Source organism: Homarus americanus, unplaced genomic scaffold, assembly GCF_018991925.1.
Source record: "Homarus americanus isolate GMGI-L3 unplaced genomic scaffold, GMGI_Hamer_2.0 scaffold16430, whole genome shotgun sequence".
Taxonomy (NCBI): Eukaryota; Metazoa; Arthropoda; class Malacostraca; order Decapoda; family Nephropidae; genus Homarus; species Homarus americanus.
This window is the reverse complement of record NW_024729259.1, coordinates 4,406,059-4,424,045: the sequence shown is the minus strand read 5'-3', so window position 1 is coordinate 4,424,045 and position 17,987 is coordinate 4,406,059. Positions and strand designations below refer to the sequence as shown.

The 17,987-nt window shown below is 35.7% G+C and overlaps 1 protein-coding gene across 1 annotated transcript in view; it reads left to right on the top strand.

The window, feature by feature from the left end:
• Positions 1-5,080, top strand: part of LOC121866437 (lysophospholipid acyltransferase 5-like) — a 30,946-nt gene extending 25,866 nt beyond the window's left edge. Inside the window, exon 12 of the transcript XR_006088978.1 lies at positions 1,844-5,080. The gene's annotated coding sequence lies outside the window, so the exon portion shown is untranslated. The remainder of the gene's footprint in view (positions 1-1,843) is intronic.
• The last annotated feature ends 12,907 nt before the right edge of the window (positions 5,081-17,987 follow it).

The window sequence follows — 17,987 nt, the reverse complement described above, 5'->3', positions numbered from 1 at the left end:
TATATATATATATATATATATATATATATATATATATATATATATATATATATATATATATATATATATACATATATATATATATATATCCATATATATATATATATAAAGAAATTGCTTCCCTTGCAGATTGTATTTAAAAATAGATTGGTGCATGTAAACATTTTGCCTGATATTTCAATTGTTAACCATGTTCCCCACACCTTCAAGTGTTGAAGATCCAACACCAGCATTTGCTGAAGAATTCTTTCTTGTTTTGGCTGACATGTACTGTAAGTAAAGCAATCACCACATATTTGCATAGAGAAATAAAAATTTGCAATAATAAATACAGTTGCTTCAGTAGGTATACCTGTACTATTTTAAGAAGTAGAAATATAGAAGCATGAAAAGGAATGTAAAAAGTACAAACAATGGAAGATTTTGAAACATAAAAAGTCTAAAATATTGAAGGAAATTATAGAATGTGAAAATGGCAGACCACCAAGTGGCACTTTTGTATGAATGTGACCCAAAAAATTTATACACCATTAGTGGGAGTGGGGGATGTCCCTTAATGCCTCCCAGAGTAGTGCTCTCATGAGCAGCCGAGGCCGTTTGGTCTAGTACCTGGAAATAGATAGATTAGTTATGCAGCATATAATTTTTTTCATATTTGAACAGCAAAATAGTTTACTGTGTGAAAAGCTTTTAAAGCACCATACATTATTTTTCAAAGCTAGTACATTTTGTAATAACATAACAGTAATTTTGGTGGTCTGTCACATATCTCAAAACCAGCTGTGAAGATACTCTTAAAACTGCTTTTTATTATGAAACACAGTAGAACATAACATTTTCCAGAAAGAAAGGTCAATTATATAAAAGGTTCGACTTGGAAGAAGTTTTGTACCAAACATTAATGCAGGTTTTGTACTCGAACTGTATATATACTATATATATATAATTAATTCGTTAGCTCTTACTGTTTCTCCCTATATAACTGTTTTGTTTTCTTGTTTCCATATTTCTACTTTACTCCTTACATTTACTTATTGAAGCAACTTTTTTCCTTTTATGGTTAATACTGAAGTGCCATTTTCTCATGCGAACAGATGGTAGTTTTCTCTTACAGAAACTAAAGCATAGTGAATAATAGTTGAATATATGTACATAATGTTGTGTGGGGGTGGTTAGTGGCAGAATTGTTTTGGAGGAGATTTTTCATGTGCCATCCTGCTTTGAATATGAGAAATGGCAAGTGTGAAATGCTTACACAGTGCATTTTATCCAGTAAACAGCAGTTATGAAGATGTTAGTCTTCTGCACTTCACAGCCACTGTGTACAAATTTCCAAGCACTGTACAAGAAATTTTATGCAACTTTTAAGACATTCATTTTGAATGTAATTTTTGAATTGTTCAGTATCTGTGAAGTGTTCTATTTATTAAGTTTATTTATACCACCCAAAAAATATGTATTGTATTAATACAGTGATAATTTTATCAGAAACTCATTAAGCATGATTGTAATTTTATCCATACTTCCATGACTGATGTGAGAACCATTTTTTTTTTTAATGAGGACTACACAAAGTTAGCTATGTTGAGAGTTCATTCAGTAGTATAAGTAGTACAGTAGCAATATTATGTGCACAGTAGTCTTTTTTTTCTTTTCTTTTTTAAACGGAAAACTTTGAATACTTTTTTCTTTTGTCCCATGAATGAAGAAGGAATTGTATCCAATACCTTGTTTCAATGAAACATTTTCACATATAGATTTTGTTACCACTGTTAGTTATTATTTTAATGTTGAATAAAATATCATGCCCTTAATGGCTAAATTCTTCCCCATTTTCTTCCAGTAAGATTCTGCTTGAACCATCCTCTTACAACTATTGGCAGTAGGTAATTGAAAAATGTAAAGAAAAAAAATATACCTGTATACTCGTTTGAAGAAATTAATATATTGACGAGTGGTGGGAGTAATGAAGGATGTTAAAAAATAAATTAAATAAAATTTCCAAGGAATTTTGGGGATACACTATAAGTATAACCTCAGAAATCCGGAAAACAATTTTCCAAATCATAGAAAATTTTCACCTTTGAAAGATAATTAAAAGCTAAAACCAATATTGCATTTTTTTTAACATCCCATAGACTGTGCTCTTGTTGGGAACAGTAGTCAGTTGAGTTCATGTGTGGCAGTGCTTGTTCTTTTAATTTGTGAGCTATACGCTACTACCGGTACATCTAAATGTCTTGGAAGAGCTTCGGATTAATATCTAAGACTCATTATGTATGTACTTCAGATACAGTGAAGATTTATTCATAAAATTTTCACTATTGGACTACAAATATTTTAAAAGGTAGTATAGTTGTGTATGCCAACCTTCACCCTCAATAGGTCACACTAATCTTTGTTACGAGTACTGTACTCTACTGTAATCTTGACAATGGTATGAAGCGTGTGTATCTAGATCTTCAGCCACTTATTGGACAATAATAGGTACAGTACTGAATTAGGTGAGCTAGTGGTATATCTACTTTCATCTAGGATTCTGTAATGGGAAACATCTTGATATCTCAAAAGGTCAGTAGTGTTTGTGTGTTACAGGTATCTGGCAACTTCATGGTCCTAACATTTCCGGATTTCTGAGGTCGTCATACTATAGTTCAGGGGAAAGTGTTAAGTCTTCTGGCATGATACTGTTTATTGGAAAGGATAATATATGAAAATAAATTTGAAGGTGTGTTTCAGGAGAATATTTGAGGGAGAGAATAAAGTCTATACTGTACCTGTGTATATGGGATTTCAGACAGGTAAAAATTTGGATGAATGTGAAGAGATTTTATCACACTATTTAAAGATATATTAACTCTGCCTATAGTTATTCAGTAAATAGATAAATGGAGAATTGACCCTGAATTCCCATTTTTTTGACCTAGGATTGAAACCTAGGACACCCCTCAACAATAATGGCTGGGACTAAACCATTGATTACTGAACTTAAATCCTCCTGTTGTAGCGTAAACTTTAAGAAGGAGAATTAGGAGCAAAAGTTCTCACACAATGCTGAAGACTACAATTCATGGCATCACACCAGATGTGCACACTCTTCTAGTTCTTTCAGACTCTGCCAGTTTCGGCTGTCTTTGTCGAGCGGTTTCCTGGGTCTCAGTCTTGTAAACATGGTGAGATATTACACAAATCTGTTCAGAAAAGCACTGTCATTAATGAACACTAGATACTGTACTGTATTTAATTTTCTCCTGCTTGCAGTGGAGATGTAGTACAGTAATAGACAATGTCTTTCTTTGTTTGAGTCATAGATTATGAATGCAGTATAATTGAAACTAGTGTACCTACAGTCACCATTTTTGTACCAAAGATGTATTGTGTCACCAATTGTGTTCACATGGGTGAGGTGACCTAGACCCATTACTTTAAGGTTAGAATAGGAAATGGGTACATTGTCTCTTCATCTAGAGGACATCTGTGTAAACCCTGACTCCATTTCCCATTGTATAAGTCTCTTTGGGTTCTCTTGGAGGTTTCTTCTTCCTCAGGAAAATTATGATGCATTGTTTAGCTGAGTTGTGTGTGAGAGAGAGAGAAATGGTTCTTGGTTTGATGTACATAAATCCTGGCACCATCTCTTATTTTATATTGGTGTTCAAGGGTCTTGTTAAGTGATGGGGACATGGATTCCTTTAGTATTAGCCATGTTATTACTTGAGAGAGTCTATGATTTCATTTTTGTCTTAGATTGATTATATTTATCATTCAGTTTGGAGGAATGCTCTTTTTCCCTTTCCTTTTCTTTCTGTGTTAAGTTCAGTACAGTACAGGTATTTATTAATTGTAATACTGTATTTGTTTGTTTTGATTGTAGAGGTGGAAGACTGTGTGAGAAGATGAAATGATGTATAGTATTTATTTTTTTTATTATTTCTCCATTCCCATTCTACCATTTGTATTTCTCAAATTTAAAGCAAGTTGGTGCTCGCAGAATCTTCTTTAAATAACTAATTCATCAAACATATTTGCTCTTTTAAGTTATGAAAACTAGAAATTGAACATCTTTCAAATAATGTAGAATTAAACAATTTGGTATGGCTATTATATAGTCTACTTGAAACATACCCCAGCTGATATTATAAAAAATCAGAATGAGAGGTTTAACATCTAGTGAAACCATCAGTATACCGTTCATACAAATAAGTAATTGGCATTCACCTTTGCATGCCCTTTCATCCCTTGCATGTAAAACTTTATTATCAAAATTGCTACTCCATTTGCCTCTTGTAACTGTGTTACTGCTGTGTCTTATAAGTATTGATAACTTACCACTTAATGAAGTATGTCACATATTTCATGGAGACGGGTGGGCATAATTAAATTACTTAAATTGTTACTGAAATTTGGAAAGCAAAGAGGTTACTTTTCTCTAAAAAAAATATCATACAGGTAGTAATAATATTGTATATAGTACAGTATTGTGACTATTAATTATTACTGAGAAATGAAACATGTCACAGATTTCGTGTAAATAGAACTTGGTAAAAAAAAAATTATTGATTGAAAATTTAGAATACTATGATAATGTATTGGCATTAAAACCTAGTAGTATGTAAAGAGATATAGTATCAATTAATGTTCAGGTAATTTCTAAATGTTTGTTTATATGAGTGAAGAAGAAAATTGTATTATGTACTTAGATGAAGCAGTTTAGAAAGGCAGGGTAACCAGTTGTGTGTACATTGAGGCTGTGAGAACTCAACTCTATTCCATCTAAATGTTTGTATCAAACTCAGGTTCTGCTAGTGTTGCCTACTTTGTCACTGTGACTCCTACTCACTTAATTATATGGATAGCATCTTCTTTATTATTTGTCCTTGTATCCATACTTATAGTAGCTTTGGATAGAACAATATTTCAGTATTACTGGGTATCTTTTTAGATGTTAATATTGCACTGTAAACTGTATGATCATTCATGTATCAGACATCAGTTATGATTAAATATCTTCATAACAAAGGAAGTCCGTGCAAACACTTGGATCTGTAGAGGAATAATTTTATATAATTATTACACTGCATTTGTTTTTATTTCACACTTTTCCAAAAAGAATCGTATCACTACAGCATATTAAATGGTTCCTCCCTTAGGGAGAAATCATTAATTTTCCACTTTTTTTGTTTTTTCTTCAACTCAACAAAATACCTGTACCAATTTCTTCATTTACAGTCTGTTGTTGTCATTGGTCCTCTCTTGCAGCAGCTCTTCATATTCATTTCTTTCAGCCTTTCATATCAACTGCTTCCCATTTATATACTGTATATCTGTATAAGTGATGTGAGATTGTGTGATATGACAAAGTTAAACCAATAAATATTTAGGACCTTGTTGAAGAGCTATACCATAGCAGAATTGTACTTCAGTTGCAGCAACAAGAATGAAGGGAGAGTCTTTGTGTTTGCTACTGTTTCTGGCCATCATGCATTATAACAGGGAAAGGCTCAAAAAAGGAAAATAACAAAAATATCATATCTTTCCCTCATCCCAAGTCTTGGTCCTTCCATTCCTCCCTTCATTTACACATTTTGTAAATCCCCCCTCCATGAAAAATATTCCTTGCTGAATGTTTATATGTTTTTCATGGTCACTTTCATTAGATCTTTCTTCAGCTGCCTTTAAAACATTTATATTTGTCCTAAAATCATTCTATTCCCTTCTCTGAACCCATATTTCAAACTTATAAGCCAATAATTGTCATCATTATTTAGTGTCTGTATCTTTGATATATAAAGAGGTGCACACCACACAACTGCTTTATTTCTTTTCTCATCTTCAACACCACCTTTATGTATGCATGGTTAGCTTTGCCAATCCTCCAGTTGATCTCTGCTTCACATTTTCCATCCTCAGGTCAGGCCATCCAAATACCTAAATTGTAAATGGTTTTTCTGTGAGACCATCAGTTACTGTACTGTGTTTACACCACCTCCTTTTCCTGAAAAACTGATAATAATTCTCTTGTCTCATTCTTCTGCATTATTCAATGTTCATCAGCTTTGCAATCAATGAAATTTGTAGGCATGTATTTCAGTGTAATATACCCAGGCATCAGTTTGGTCTATCCTTGATAGCCCACACAGTACTGATAGTACTGGACCCTTTTTTTTTTGGTGAACTACTGTACTGTACAGTACTTTGAACCAAGGAATAAAGATATACTTTACAAGGTATGCTAATGCGTAGGTATGGGGGCGAGCTTGACGTCTAACAGCAACACCTCAACCCCCCCCCAGCCAGCTTTGATTTGTATGTGGGAAATTGGTAGGACGAAGCCACACTCATATTTTTCTGTAGTTCTGTCTTATTTTAAGATGTAATACTACTAATGTTATGGTGAACCGTATTAAATTATGGTAACTATTTTTGACCCCTCCACGACGAAGATCGTACTTGGCCAGTTTAACCCACTAAAATCAATGTGAAAAAAATTATGTATAATCTAAAGATTGGTGACGTAGTACCGAAACGACGTTAAGCGGGCCAACGTTATACAAGGACTTATTGTATATACTGTATATACAGTAATACCCCGATTTACGCGGTTTCGCTTTATGCGATTCTACATTTACGCGTTACCTCGCCAGAACCGGAATTTCATTTTATGCGGTGCATCTACTCATATACGCGGGCAGGATGCTCACAAGGTCACCCAGTCATCAAAACATTACCGAGTTCTTCACCCGCCACCCACCACAGCCGGCCCAAGTCAGTGATAGTGTGGATATGGACTCATATGGACTTTGAGGGGATTGACAAAGAGGCCCTGCAAGCCTCTGTGGTGGATAGTGATACAAGTGATACAGGTGAGGGCCAATAATCTGCCCTCTGCCTCGGAACCAACCCTCCATCCCCGTGTGCCCAGTCATCTTTTCTTCTAATGTAAGTGTTAAAAAACCTAATATTATTGATATTTCTCTTAATTATTAATTGTGTGTGCATACCATCATAAAATTAAGATGTTATTTTTACTACAACGTAGGTATTGTGTCTGAAAAAGTGGAGTTTAGGGGTCGGGCCAGTCTCTATTGTAATTAATCCCATATGTTCTATTATTCCATTTACGCGGTTTTCGTTTTACGCGGTACCCCATGGGTTCAATTGACAGCGTAAATCGGGGTATCACTGTATTTTATTTTATGGTGTTATACTTTATTTTACATTACTGTGATAGTGGTGACATGTGTTACTGTTATATAGTTGTGTAGTGAACACTTATAATAGAACACACAGTTGAGTATATTATAATTAAGTACTGTATATGTAACGTATCTTGAAGTTTGTACCCTATTGACTGAGTAATCATAATGATAACACTAATACCACCACCACTAATAATAATAATAATAATGAACAGTGTACTTACTGTGTCTGTATGTGTGTACAGTACAGTTCATCTCAGGTGCGGTATTATAACAGATAGAGCTAAGAGAAAAGATGTATATATCTGTAACATGAAGACAAAGTAATAGAAATTGGAAATACTTTAAATTTAACTTGACCTGGGTAAGTACAGTAGTCTAATCACCATGTGACGTCATGCACATGGGTGGACTTGTTTTCTTCACTCGGTCAGCATAGCTTGTATATCTTTATACCTTGCTTTTAACCATGTCTCATCAATGCCAAAATACTTGTATACTGACGTACAGGTTTCATTGGTACAAGTACTTTTGTTTCCCAAGAGTACAGTGTGAAAGTACAGTACCATATGTAGAGGAAAAGAGAAACACTGGAGCACCTTAGCTTTCATCTTTATTCAAGACATTTTCAGGTCATGAGACTCACTAATCCCTTAATACTGCAAATGAGAGAAGCTTTACAGTATTTATAATGGGTGGCCTGACATTGCATCAGGTCAGGTTAGTAACATGAGACCCGCTAATTCCCTACCCCACCTCCATCACAAATGCTAAGACATGAAAAGTGATTACAGTTAATGTATATTCAGCAGTGGACAGTGTAAGCCTACTGTAGGCTCAAGACAACAGGATTTGCTGGTGAGTTCAGTAACTGTATGTACACTCTCAACAAAAACTTCTCAAACACCTAGGTTCAATGGATGTGAGAATGAGCAGAATGGGGGCTTGTCTTCTCAGAATGGTTTTAGATTCTTTGTTCATTTTTCATATTGCATAGTGCTTATAGCATTCAAGAAGTTTTTGGTACAGTATAGTAGTAGTACACATTATTTTGTTTATATGCAATATATTGTACATTACTGCAGTGGTGTTTGTGTAAATAAATACAGCTCTTGTGCCTGTCTGCGAGATGCATAGTTTAGACTCGGGAAAAACTTCCCAGTACAGGGTGGAAAATTTCAGTCTTGATTGTGACACACAGGTCCATTCACGCTTTGCATGCCCGTATTGTATAGATTTTTATTTGTGTATGTATTTTAACTAACTTTTAGATAAACTTCAGGATTATTTTATATAAAAAAAATGGTGTTTCTAACTTAATTAGAGCTCATTTTATAGACTCCAGTACGGTACAGTACAGTGGTCCCTCGGTTACCGAACGCCTCAGTTAACGAAATTTCGGTTAACGAATTACGTTCCATAAGAATATTCAATTCGGTTCACGAAAAAATTTGGTTAACGAATTCCTTATAAATTCCTCTCAACATGTTTTCGCTTGCTCACCAGCTGGAATATTAGTCCGCCAATACAGTAATCGGTTCTAGGGCTTAAATTTGTTCCCATTTGAGTAAATATCAAGAAGGTTGTACCTATACTATTCAATAATTTTCCAAGTTTTATATTAAAATTTTTAGTCATTTTAACAATTATTTAACATAATTGAAGTACAGGAAACTAGTTTCTAGTGCGCCAAACAGCCACTCAACGCACCAAACAGGCGTCAGTTTGTATCTCTGGTCAGTAGAGGTAACATCTTGCTTGAGACTCTCTTGAACATAAACTATTTTTACGTTTTCACAGTACAATTATTGGTCATTTTGAAATTTATTTTACATATTGACAATATATAGTGCAGTGCAGTGTTGATTTAGAGAAAATAATCTCGAATTACACCTAGTGAACTTAAAATTTTATGTGTGAAATGACGGCAGGAAGCATGGGGTGATTTCTCTTCCACCCCCACTTCCTTCTCTTCTCCCTTCTCCTCCACCCCTACTTCTAATTCCCATCATCATCAACCAGGAGCCTTCTACATACACACCTCAAAGTAAGTGTACTTTACTGCATTTATTTTTACTTTGTATGTAATTTTCGGTGAGCTGGAACCAACTACCCAAAATCCCATTGAAACAATGGTTTCGGTTAACGAACAACCTTCTGAAACGAATTGTGTTCGTTAACTGAGGGACCACTGTATTAACATTTCTTAACTTTTTTTTCCATAAAAGAATTGAATTCCCATCATGTTGAAATATTTTGTTTAAGGATCTTTTATTGAAATAATCAGTCTGGGGATGTGCAATAGTATCTGCGTGCAATGTGCATAGTTTAAACTCTGAAAATTTTTCCCAGTACTGTACAGTACCCGGAAATTTTTGGGGGATGAGAAAGTAGTCTCAATACCCAGAAGAGCTGTAGGATTATTTCCTAACCATCAATATGAAGATCCTTTTAGGTCCGAACCCAACAGCATGGTTGGCATACCATATTCACAAGAGCAGCTTAGCAATAGGCCATCAGGTCATACTAAAAAATTCTACTTTAAGAAAATAACTACCTGTACTGTAATGCAAAAAATAATCTGTTAACTTTAAAAAGCTAATCAAGTCAACCAACAACACATACACCATAACCTACAAAACTTACTTGTTTTCTGCTGGATACATATTTTTTATATACAGTATCTTGGAAACAAACTTGGGAAGGATGAATACTGATGGTAAAAATCTTTGTGCTCCTTGGTACGTCCTGTAGCTAGATCTGTTTGTCCCCATTGATGCAAAGATCAATCAAACAATTAAAAATTAATCTGTTAACCCAAAGATGAATATAAAGAACCTTACAAGCTTTTGTTGTAAGGTGAATTTTTTTTTATACAGTAATCTTCCTGGCAATCTTGGTAAGGATTAAAGACTGGATGGATGGTCAGATGCTATTCAATATTTCCCTGCACATGCATAGGGGATGTGTAATGATTTTTGGGTGCATTGTATATGTGTCAAATTTTATTTGAAATTGATGAAGTATTATACATTGAGAGAATTAAGTATTTTTTGAGCTTTGGCCAAAATATAATGAAACCTGACTATCTAACACAGTCGTTCCACAGGCCAGCCAACTGTTTATAGGCTCCACACATGCATGTGTTGAATTGCTTAACCATTCTGCAATGTATTCATCTAAACCCCAGGAAGATCCTTCATTCTCTCACTGTATGTAAAAAATGCTCTTCCAGGTTACAGTAATTAACCCTTAGGCCCCAGGTGGCATTCCAGAACATCCGACTGGCTCACCCCGAGTGACGTTCCAGAACGCGCGTCTTTTCCCGCCACTGTTTAAATGCCCAGCATGGGTTATCAGGTTCCCGTGTGACTATTTGCCTGTCACGCCACACCTCGTCCACGGGGAAGCTTCCTGAACGTAATTACTGTACCTACTTTTGTTTGTTTCTTTCTCATTGGTTGTCCATTTTATCATGTATCAAAGTAATATTGCAAAAAGTAGTGTAGTTGTATTGTAGTGTAGTATTGGTGGAAAATAATGCTATGATTATGTTATAAATGTATTTAATTGTGGAATTATTATTCCGATAATTATTTGTATGATCGTGCACTCCCAGACATAAAGCCTGATGACTGACTGTGTGTGTGTTGCTGAGAACTTCTTATGAAGAGTAATGCAAATAAAATAGTCTAAATGAATTATTTATAGGAAATAAGTATTATGATCAGTAAATAAATACATTATTGGCCAACTCGGACACAAAAGCAAGCGGAAAAATTACCCCTAAGTGCGTAGTGTCAGCGAGCGTTCAATGTAAAAAAAATCTTTCCCCTTATTTGTCTCGTTACTGAGGCGCCACGGAAGAATGTAGAGGGACAATGTATAGTTTTCTTATGTATTTTTTATTGTTTTATCATTTATAAAGGTTAAAAATTATTTTGGGAAAAGTAGATTTTTCTCGTTTAACCGGCGTTGGGGGTATGGCTGGTGGCACCCTAGCCCAGGGCGTAAGGGTTAAAAGAAAAAAAAATGCACCCGGAATATTATAGCACATCACCATACACAAATGTGCCAACTTTTAAGTAAAATGATCAATGTAAAAATATAGTAGGCCCTTCAAGTTCGCGGGGGTTAGGTTCTCAAAATGGCCGCAAATAGACAAATCTGCGAATAAAATTTTCTGACCGGGGGTTACATTTTTACCATTTTTACTTGTGTACAAAGAAATGTATATTCCTTTTGTGTTTGCCCTTAGGACAATTATTTCTTTTACCTGTACAGTTCTGTATATGTGTGTGTGTGTGTGTGTGTAGACACACATACAAACATGCTATAAGAACAGCCCAGTCCCAACCATTATAAAAATTATTAACAACTCGCAATCAACCAGTCAATGTGTTCACTCCCAGCCAATCTTACCTTTTTGCACTGTCACTGTTGAAATGCCCTGTAGTATTTCCTTCTCTTCTTAATGTAACTGCCAGTTGATTCGTTGATGCCATTCTCCCGGCCACACGTGGCAAAGCTTTGGCCACTCCTAAGTTTGTCTAGCAGTTATATCTTCCCCACTAGGTTCATGACCTTCTTTTCTCTCTTCACTTGTTTGAGCACCTTCCTACAGCTGGATGAAGGTGGTTGAGGGCAGTTGTTACTAGAGCAGAGTAGCACATGCAAGACAGACAATTGTTTATCCCGGGCTGAGGCGGAGGGAGAGGGGTTGCGTGTGGGCCAGCCTCCCGGGACAAGAGAGACACCATGCAGGACGCCACAAAACTCGCGCACTCCCTGTACCAGCCATGAAAATGCCGGCAGCTTTAAAACTACCCGCAGACATTCTTGGGTACATCCAGGATGTCATCCGCAAATCATAGAGGACCACGAATTATCCGGGCATGCTGTATTTGAAACCAAGTCTTTGTGAGTGTAGTCCCTGACGAGGGATACTTATTTTTGAGACTTTATCTTCATTGCAATGGGCAGGTTTTAATATTATTGTGGTCTAAAATATTGGTTCAAAATTGAATTACCAGTGAAAATACTTTTAGTAAAAGAAAATTTAGTTTGTTGAATAATAAAATTCATCAATAGTGGTATAAAAGTTGTACAAAATATTTTGCCAAGTACAGTACTGTACTGTACTTAGCTTGAAATTGGTCAAGACATGTTTGCCAGTCTGTTGATGTAGCAAAGTAGAAGTTTTATTACAAAATGCAAATACACAATGTAGTGTGATATCTCCATTAGCTGGAACAATTGGTGCAGAGCACTTCCGGGAATGAGAGATTTTTGGGTAGAGACGACTCTCTCAAAGCCAGAAAAAAATCCTTCAACCCCGGAACTTTACAGGTAACGGAAAATGTTCGTGGAAGTTCCAGAAATTGTGCATTACATCATCGCTCAAAGCTGGGAAAAAACCCCTCCTCCCCAGAATTTTTGGGGTAACGGAAAAATGTTCTCAGATGTTCCAGAAATTGCCCATTGCATCACCTCTCAAAACTGGAAAAATATCCCCCATCCCTGGAAATATCCAGGTACTGGAAAATTATTCTCTAAATTGCCAGAAAATGCGCCTGATTTTCATCTCTCAAACCCGGAACAAAAAAAAAACATCCCCGGAATTTTCCGGGTACTGGGAAAATGTTCTCATAATTTTCCAGAAAATGTGCCCCTTGGAAAATCGTTCCTAAAGCTGGAATTTTCCGGAAAGTTCCAGCTTCAGGAACGATTTTCCAGGGAAATTTCATTTCCGGCTATCAGAGAGTTCCGGTTAAGAGGGATTCCGGCTAACGAAGATATTACTGTATTGAAGATGTGATAAATCTTATTTGAAAGTATAATGTACAATATACAGTATGTCAGAAAGGAAGCACTTACCCGTAACCCCTTCACTATAGAGAGGCCACTTTTAAAAATTTATTTGGCTATTGCCAGATAATTTTATTCAGCAGAGAGAGGACCCCATACACAGAGTTGAACTCTCGGAACTGTAAGTCACAGTCATGCTAACCACTGATTAAAGAAAGACTATTAAGATAAGTAACAATAACTCAAACTTTAATTAATTTTTCAACAACCCAATACAAATCTCAAAGAAAAGATAATAATCCTGAATTATAGTGCAAAGCTCAAGATTTACGAGTCCTGGATAAGCTTTTCAGTGTTGTACACATGCAGACTGAATTTGATAGCCTTATCGGATCCTCCACAATTATCAAACATGAACACCTATGATTATCAGTATACAGTACAGCCACTCCTCGAGTTAGGACGGGGTTAGGGACCCAAATCCAGGTCGTAAGTCAAAAATGCGAAGATAATACATAGAAAATAAAAAATTGGTCTCTTTTTCTTCTCAGCACAACAAAACTCTCACTTTTAAGCATGACAGCCATTTTAAAGGGAATTACAAAAAAAAATTTTGTCAGTACACAGTGCAATCACTAACGTCGGGACTCGAAAATACGTAATTTGAAAAAAATTTGGTATGACTGGGGTGGTCGTATGTCCGGGTGGTCATGAGTCGAGGAGTGGCTGTACAGTACTGTACTTGTAGTTTTCAAGTAAAATCCAAAAGAGACTAAGAATTGTACAGTCCCCCCCAAAAAGTATCATTAGATTTTCCATTGCTACAATTTAAAATGCTAGAGGAAATGCTTTTATACAATTCCCAGTGCATCATCAGCAAAAGCTAGAGATGGGAGTAGAATTCAAGGCCCTTGCAGACAACAGACCCCCCTGTCCACCTATAGTAAGACATTTGTGGTTGTAAGTTTCAGTGTGGCACCAGTTGTTTCATGGCGCCTAACCCTTCATGATACCGAGTTCGCTCACCAAGCTATCTCAGTGTTATTTATACTGTACCCTTATTTTGAAGGGCAATGATAATACAATACCTCTCGCATCTTGCGATGTCTCCCCCAATAATTCCTCAATCCCTTCTATGTAAGATAACATTGATGATTGGCATGGCGCTGGTATCTATTTACCACATCCACTCCAAGTCGTATAATATATGATCTGAAGCCTCGGAAGATTCACATTGTTCAAAAACGTATACTCATTCATGTTCAAAGGTTGCAGATATATACTCCAGCAGATGAAAACCTATGTATGGTGCAATACAGGATATCAATTAACAACTTTAAATTACCATAATGTCTTGGTTCTACACATTATATCTTAATAAGCTAAGCAAAATGAAAAAAAAATAATAATTGAAATTAAAACCATTACAAATCTTTATCAAACTTTATCATGATTACAATTTACATTAAATTATGGCTTTTCCCAGAACTCTAGGCATAAAACATGACTAATAGTTTCACATTTGATCATTCAAATAAATATAACATTTCCTTGTCATTCAAAACACATTGTACCATATATAATAAGTTATTGCATCTTTAATTATTGAAGTTAATATTATTGTAACATGTGTAGTATTGTAAATTACTTAATATTATCACCAACTCCTACTTGCCAATTCATATTATTTTCCTGGTGTCATAAAAACCTACCACATTGTGTTCTGTATAAGGCAATAAATACAAGACATACTATCGGTGGTTCAGTATATTTACATAGCTTCCATATCAGTTCCATGGAAGAAGTAAAAATTGGCATTTCATTCCATTGGTAGTTCTTTATCTTAAGTCATAATCACATGTACCACTATTGACTACCTTACATTCATAATTATTATGTAATTCAACACAATCAACAAATGTTATGTATTGGTAAGTGTTGAATACTGAACACCACCATATTACAGATTTATGATTAAAATTATAAATACTGTACAGTTAACCCTCACTTTACGCGGTCCCACATTCCGCGTTTCCACGTTTACGCGGTGCCCTGCCGGAACCCAGGATGCTCACATTCCGCGGTGCGTGTACCCCTTTACGCGGAGAGCGGCTGGCGAGCCGCGCCATTTTTGGATCCAAACCTCCCGCCATCCGCCATGTTGTGTAAGCTGCGCGAACATGGTGCGCACAAGGTCGCCCAGTCATCAAAACATTACCAGTTCTTCACCCGCCACCCACCACAGCCGGCCCAAGTCAGTGATAGTGATAATTATGGTGAGGATATGGACTTATATGGACTTTGGGGAGTTTGACAAAGAGGCCCTGCAAGCCTCTGTGGTGGATAGTGATACAATTGATACAAGTGACACAGGTGAGGGCCAATAATCTGCCCTCTGCCTCGGAACCAACCGCCCATCCCCGTGTGCCCAGCCATTTTTTCTACTAATGTAAGTGTTAAAAAACCTAATATTATTGATATTTCTCTTAATTATTAATTGTGTGTGCATACCATCATAAAGTTAAGATAATATTTTTACTACAACATAGTTGTGTGTCGTCAAAAAGTGGAGTTTGGGGATCGGCCCGGACTCCATTTCAATTAATCCCATATGTTATGTTATTCACTTTACGCGTTTCTCACTTTACGCGGGACCCTCCGGGTTACATTAACCGCGTAAAGTGAGGGTTAACTGTACTCTTTAATTGCAGAACAGCATAAATTTTTATTCTGAAGAACAATACTGTACTGTACTCTACACTCTCAACAGAGGTTTCTCAACCATTAAGACAGTGTTCTTCCCCCTTATGGCCTGGTACATATGAGTAGTACACCTATGATAAGTTATTAATTTGTATGAGATAACACTGGTGATGCTACTCATGTGTTTCAGTTTTCTTAAAAATGTTGAAAAAAGCATCTGTCTGCCTTCCCAATACTCTTCCTTTGTTTTGACATCACTGCTGAGGGATTGTTATTTCTGGGATTGAGTGGCAGGGAATATATATCTACCAGCAATGAACCCTCTTCTTCCTGTAAGTGCTAGTGCTGGAAGTCTTAGCCAATGGCAAGCTAGCAGTTCCAAGAACCAGTGACAGTGGGAGCATCGTCAATCAAAGGTCTGTAATTTTCACTGCCTGGGAAGTGTAGTCCAGCTGTGTTGCCAGAATATATAATAATTATTTAAGTACAGGGTATAAGGAAATAAGTTGGTTACTAAAAGTTGTCAAATTGAAAAGTGCAAGACCATAAAAGTTTTTGAATATTAACTTTTAATGCTAAAAAGTTAGGCAAGACTTCTACATAAAATTTATGGATAATCAATTGCGTGCCTAGGTAACAGCAAAGTGAATCCGTTTTTTTTTTCTTTTCTTTTATACATACTGTACAGTATATCAATTCAATAATTTGGCCTGTAGCAGATAAAAATTTGACAATATTCATAACTATAGATATTTATTCAGCATACAATCATATGCCAAATATAAGTGAAAATGGACTGACACACAATAACAGTTTTGAGCATTACTCTATTACCATAAATCTTGAGATATTGTAGTGGGTTCAAGTATCCATCCTGCTGTTACTGTACTATACCTGTATATAGTAGTCCCCCATACAATATGCTCCTGAAATGGTAAATACTCATAAATGTTGGACACATTAATTGTGTACCCTTATTTCAAATAAATACTGCACAAGGATTATTAGACTTATGAGAAATTACTTGGGTGACAAAAAATTAAGCAAAACTTTTTGCCAGCCATCTGAAAAGCAGGAGCAATATCACTCTCCACAGACCTCTTTCTACTGTCCTTGTCTCATCTTCCAAGCTACATTGTACCAACTCAATTAGTTCTGTGTATTGTAGTGGTTTCCAAGCCCCCGATGCAGCCTTTAATACTGCTGCTAGCAAGAAAAAGAAAAATACTTATACAGTACAGGTATGTCCAGTATTTAGAAACAGATATTAATCCACCAACCACTACTATCTCCCAAGGGCACCTTGTAATTACTAGCTGGATTTACTTCTCTGTAGTAGATACATGTACTGTATTATGTTATTTTCTATTGAAAGGAATTAATATTTTTTAATTACTAAGTTTAATAAGATCATACATGTTTTCAAGGTACTCAACCATGATCCCATATTTCCAAATTGAAATTAACTTTATTAATGCATGATTATATTCTTTCATGACTCCATTTTGTATCAAACTTCAAACATTTGTGGAGAACAACTGTAAAAAATTTATCTTCTCCATGTACAGTACAGGCATCCCCCGCATTATGGAGTCCCTGGTTACGTAATTTCACCCTTACGGAATTTTGAAATTACAGTACGTATTACCAAAATTTTGTACTTTGGAAAATAAACTTGCCCTTACTAAATTTGGGCAAGTTAAAAAAATAATAATAACAACAGCAATTTTAACCCAAATTTTTTTAAATTATTTTATGTGGATTCTCTTCGAAAGCCAGAAGGCAATTGGAAGGCTGCCCGCCTCCCCATTTGCTAACAACCACCACAACAATGGCACTGCTCAAGATAGAATTCTTTTCCCCAGCATTGTGTTCAGGACTGTTTTCACCCTTACAGAATTATAGTTAATTTATTAATATTTTCAAAAGAAAAAACTGTGATTTAGAACTAAAAATTTCACCAAAATTAAAATTTTTATTTCTGTGGATTCTGGTGATAGCTACAAGATGGCTGCTTGGCAGCTCACCTCAACAGCTGATGGCAGCCACAACAACAATGGCAATGCTGTTTGAATTCTTTCCCCAGTTTGTGTTAAGTTATGCACAAGATGAGAGGAAAAAGACCATCAAGTTCAAGTGAAGCTATGGTGATAAAAGATTCCATAAAGGAATTACATTGAATAATAAATATGATGTTTTAAGGAGTTTAACTCCCAGTAACTCCAATCGCACCACCTCCTGCAGTACTTAACATCGATTTGGTAAGTAAAATTGGAG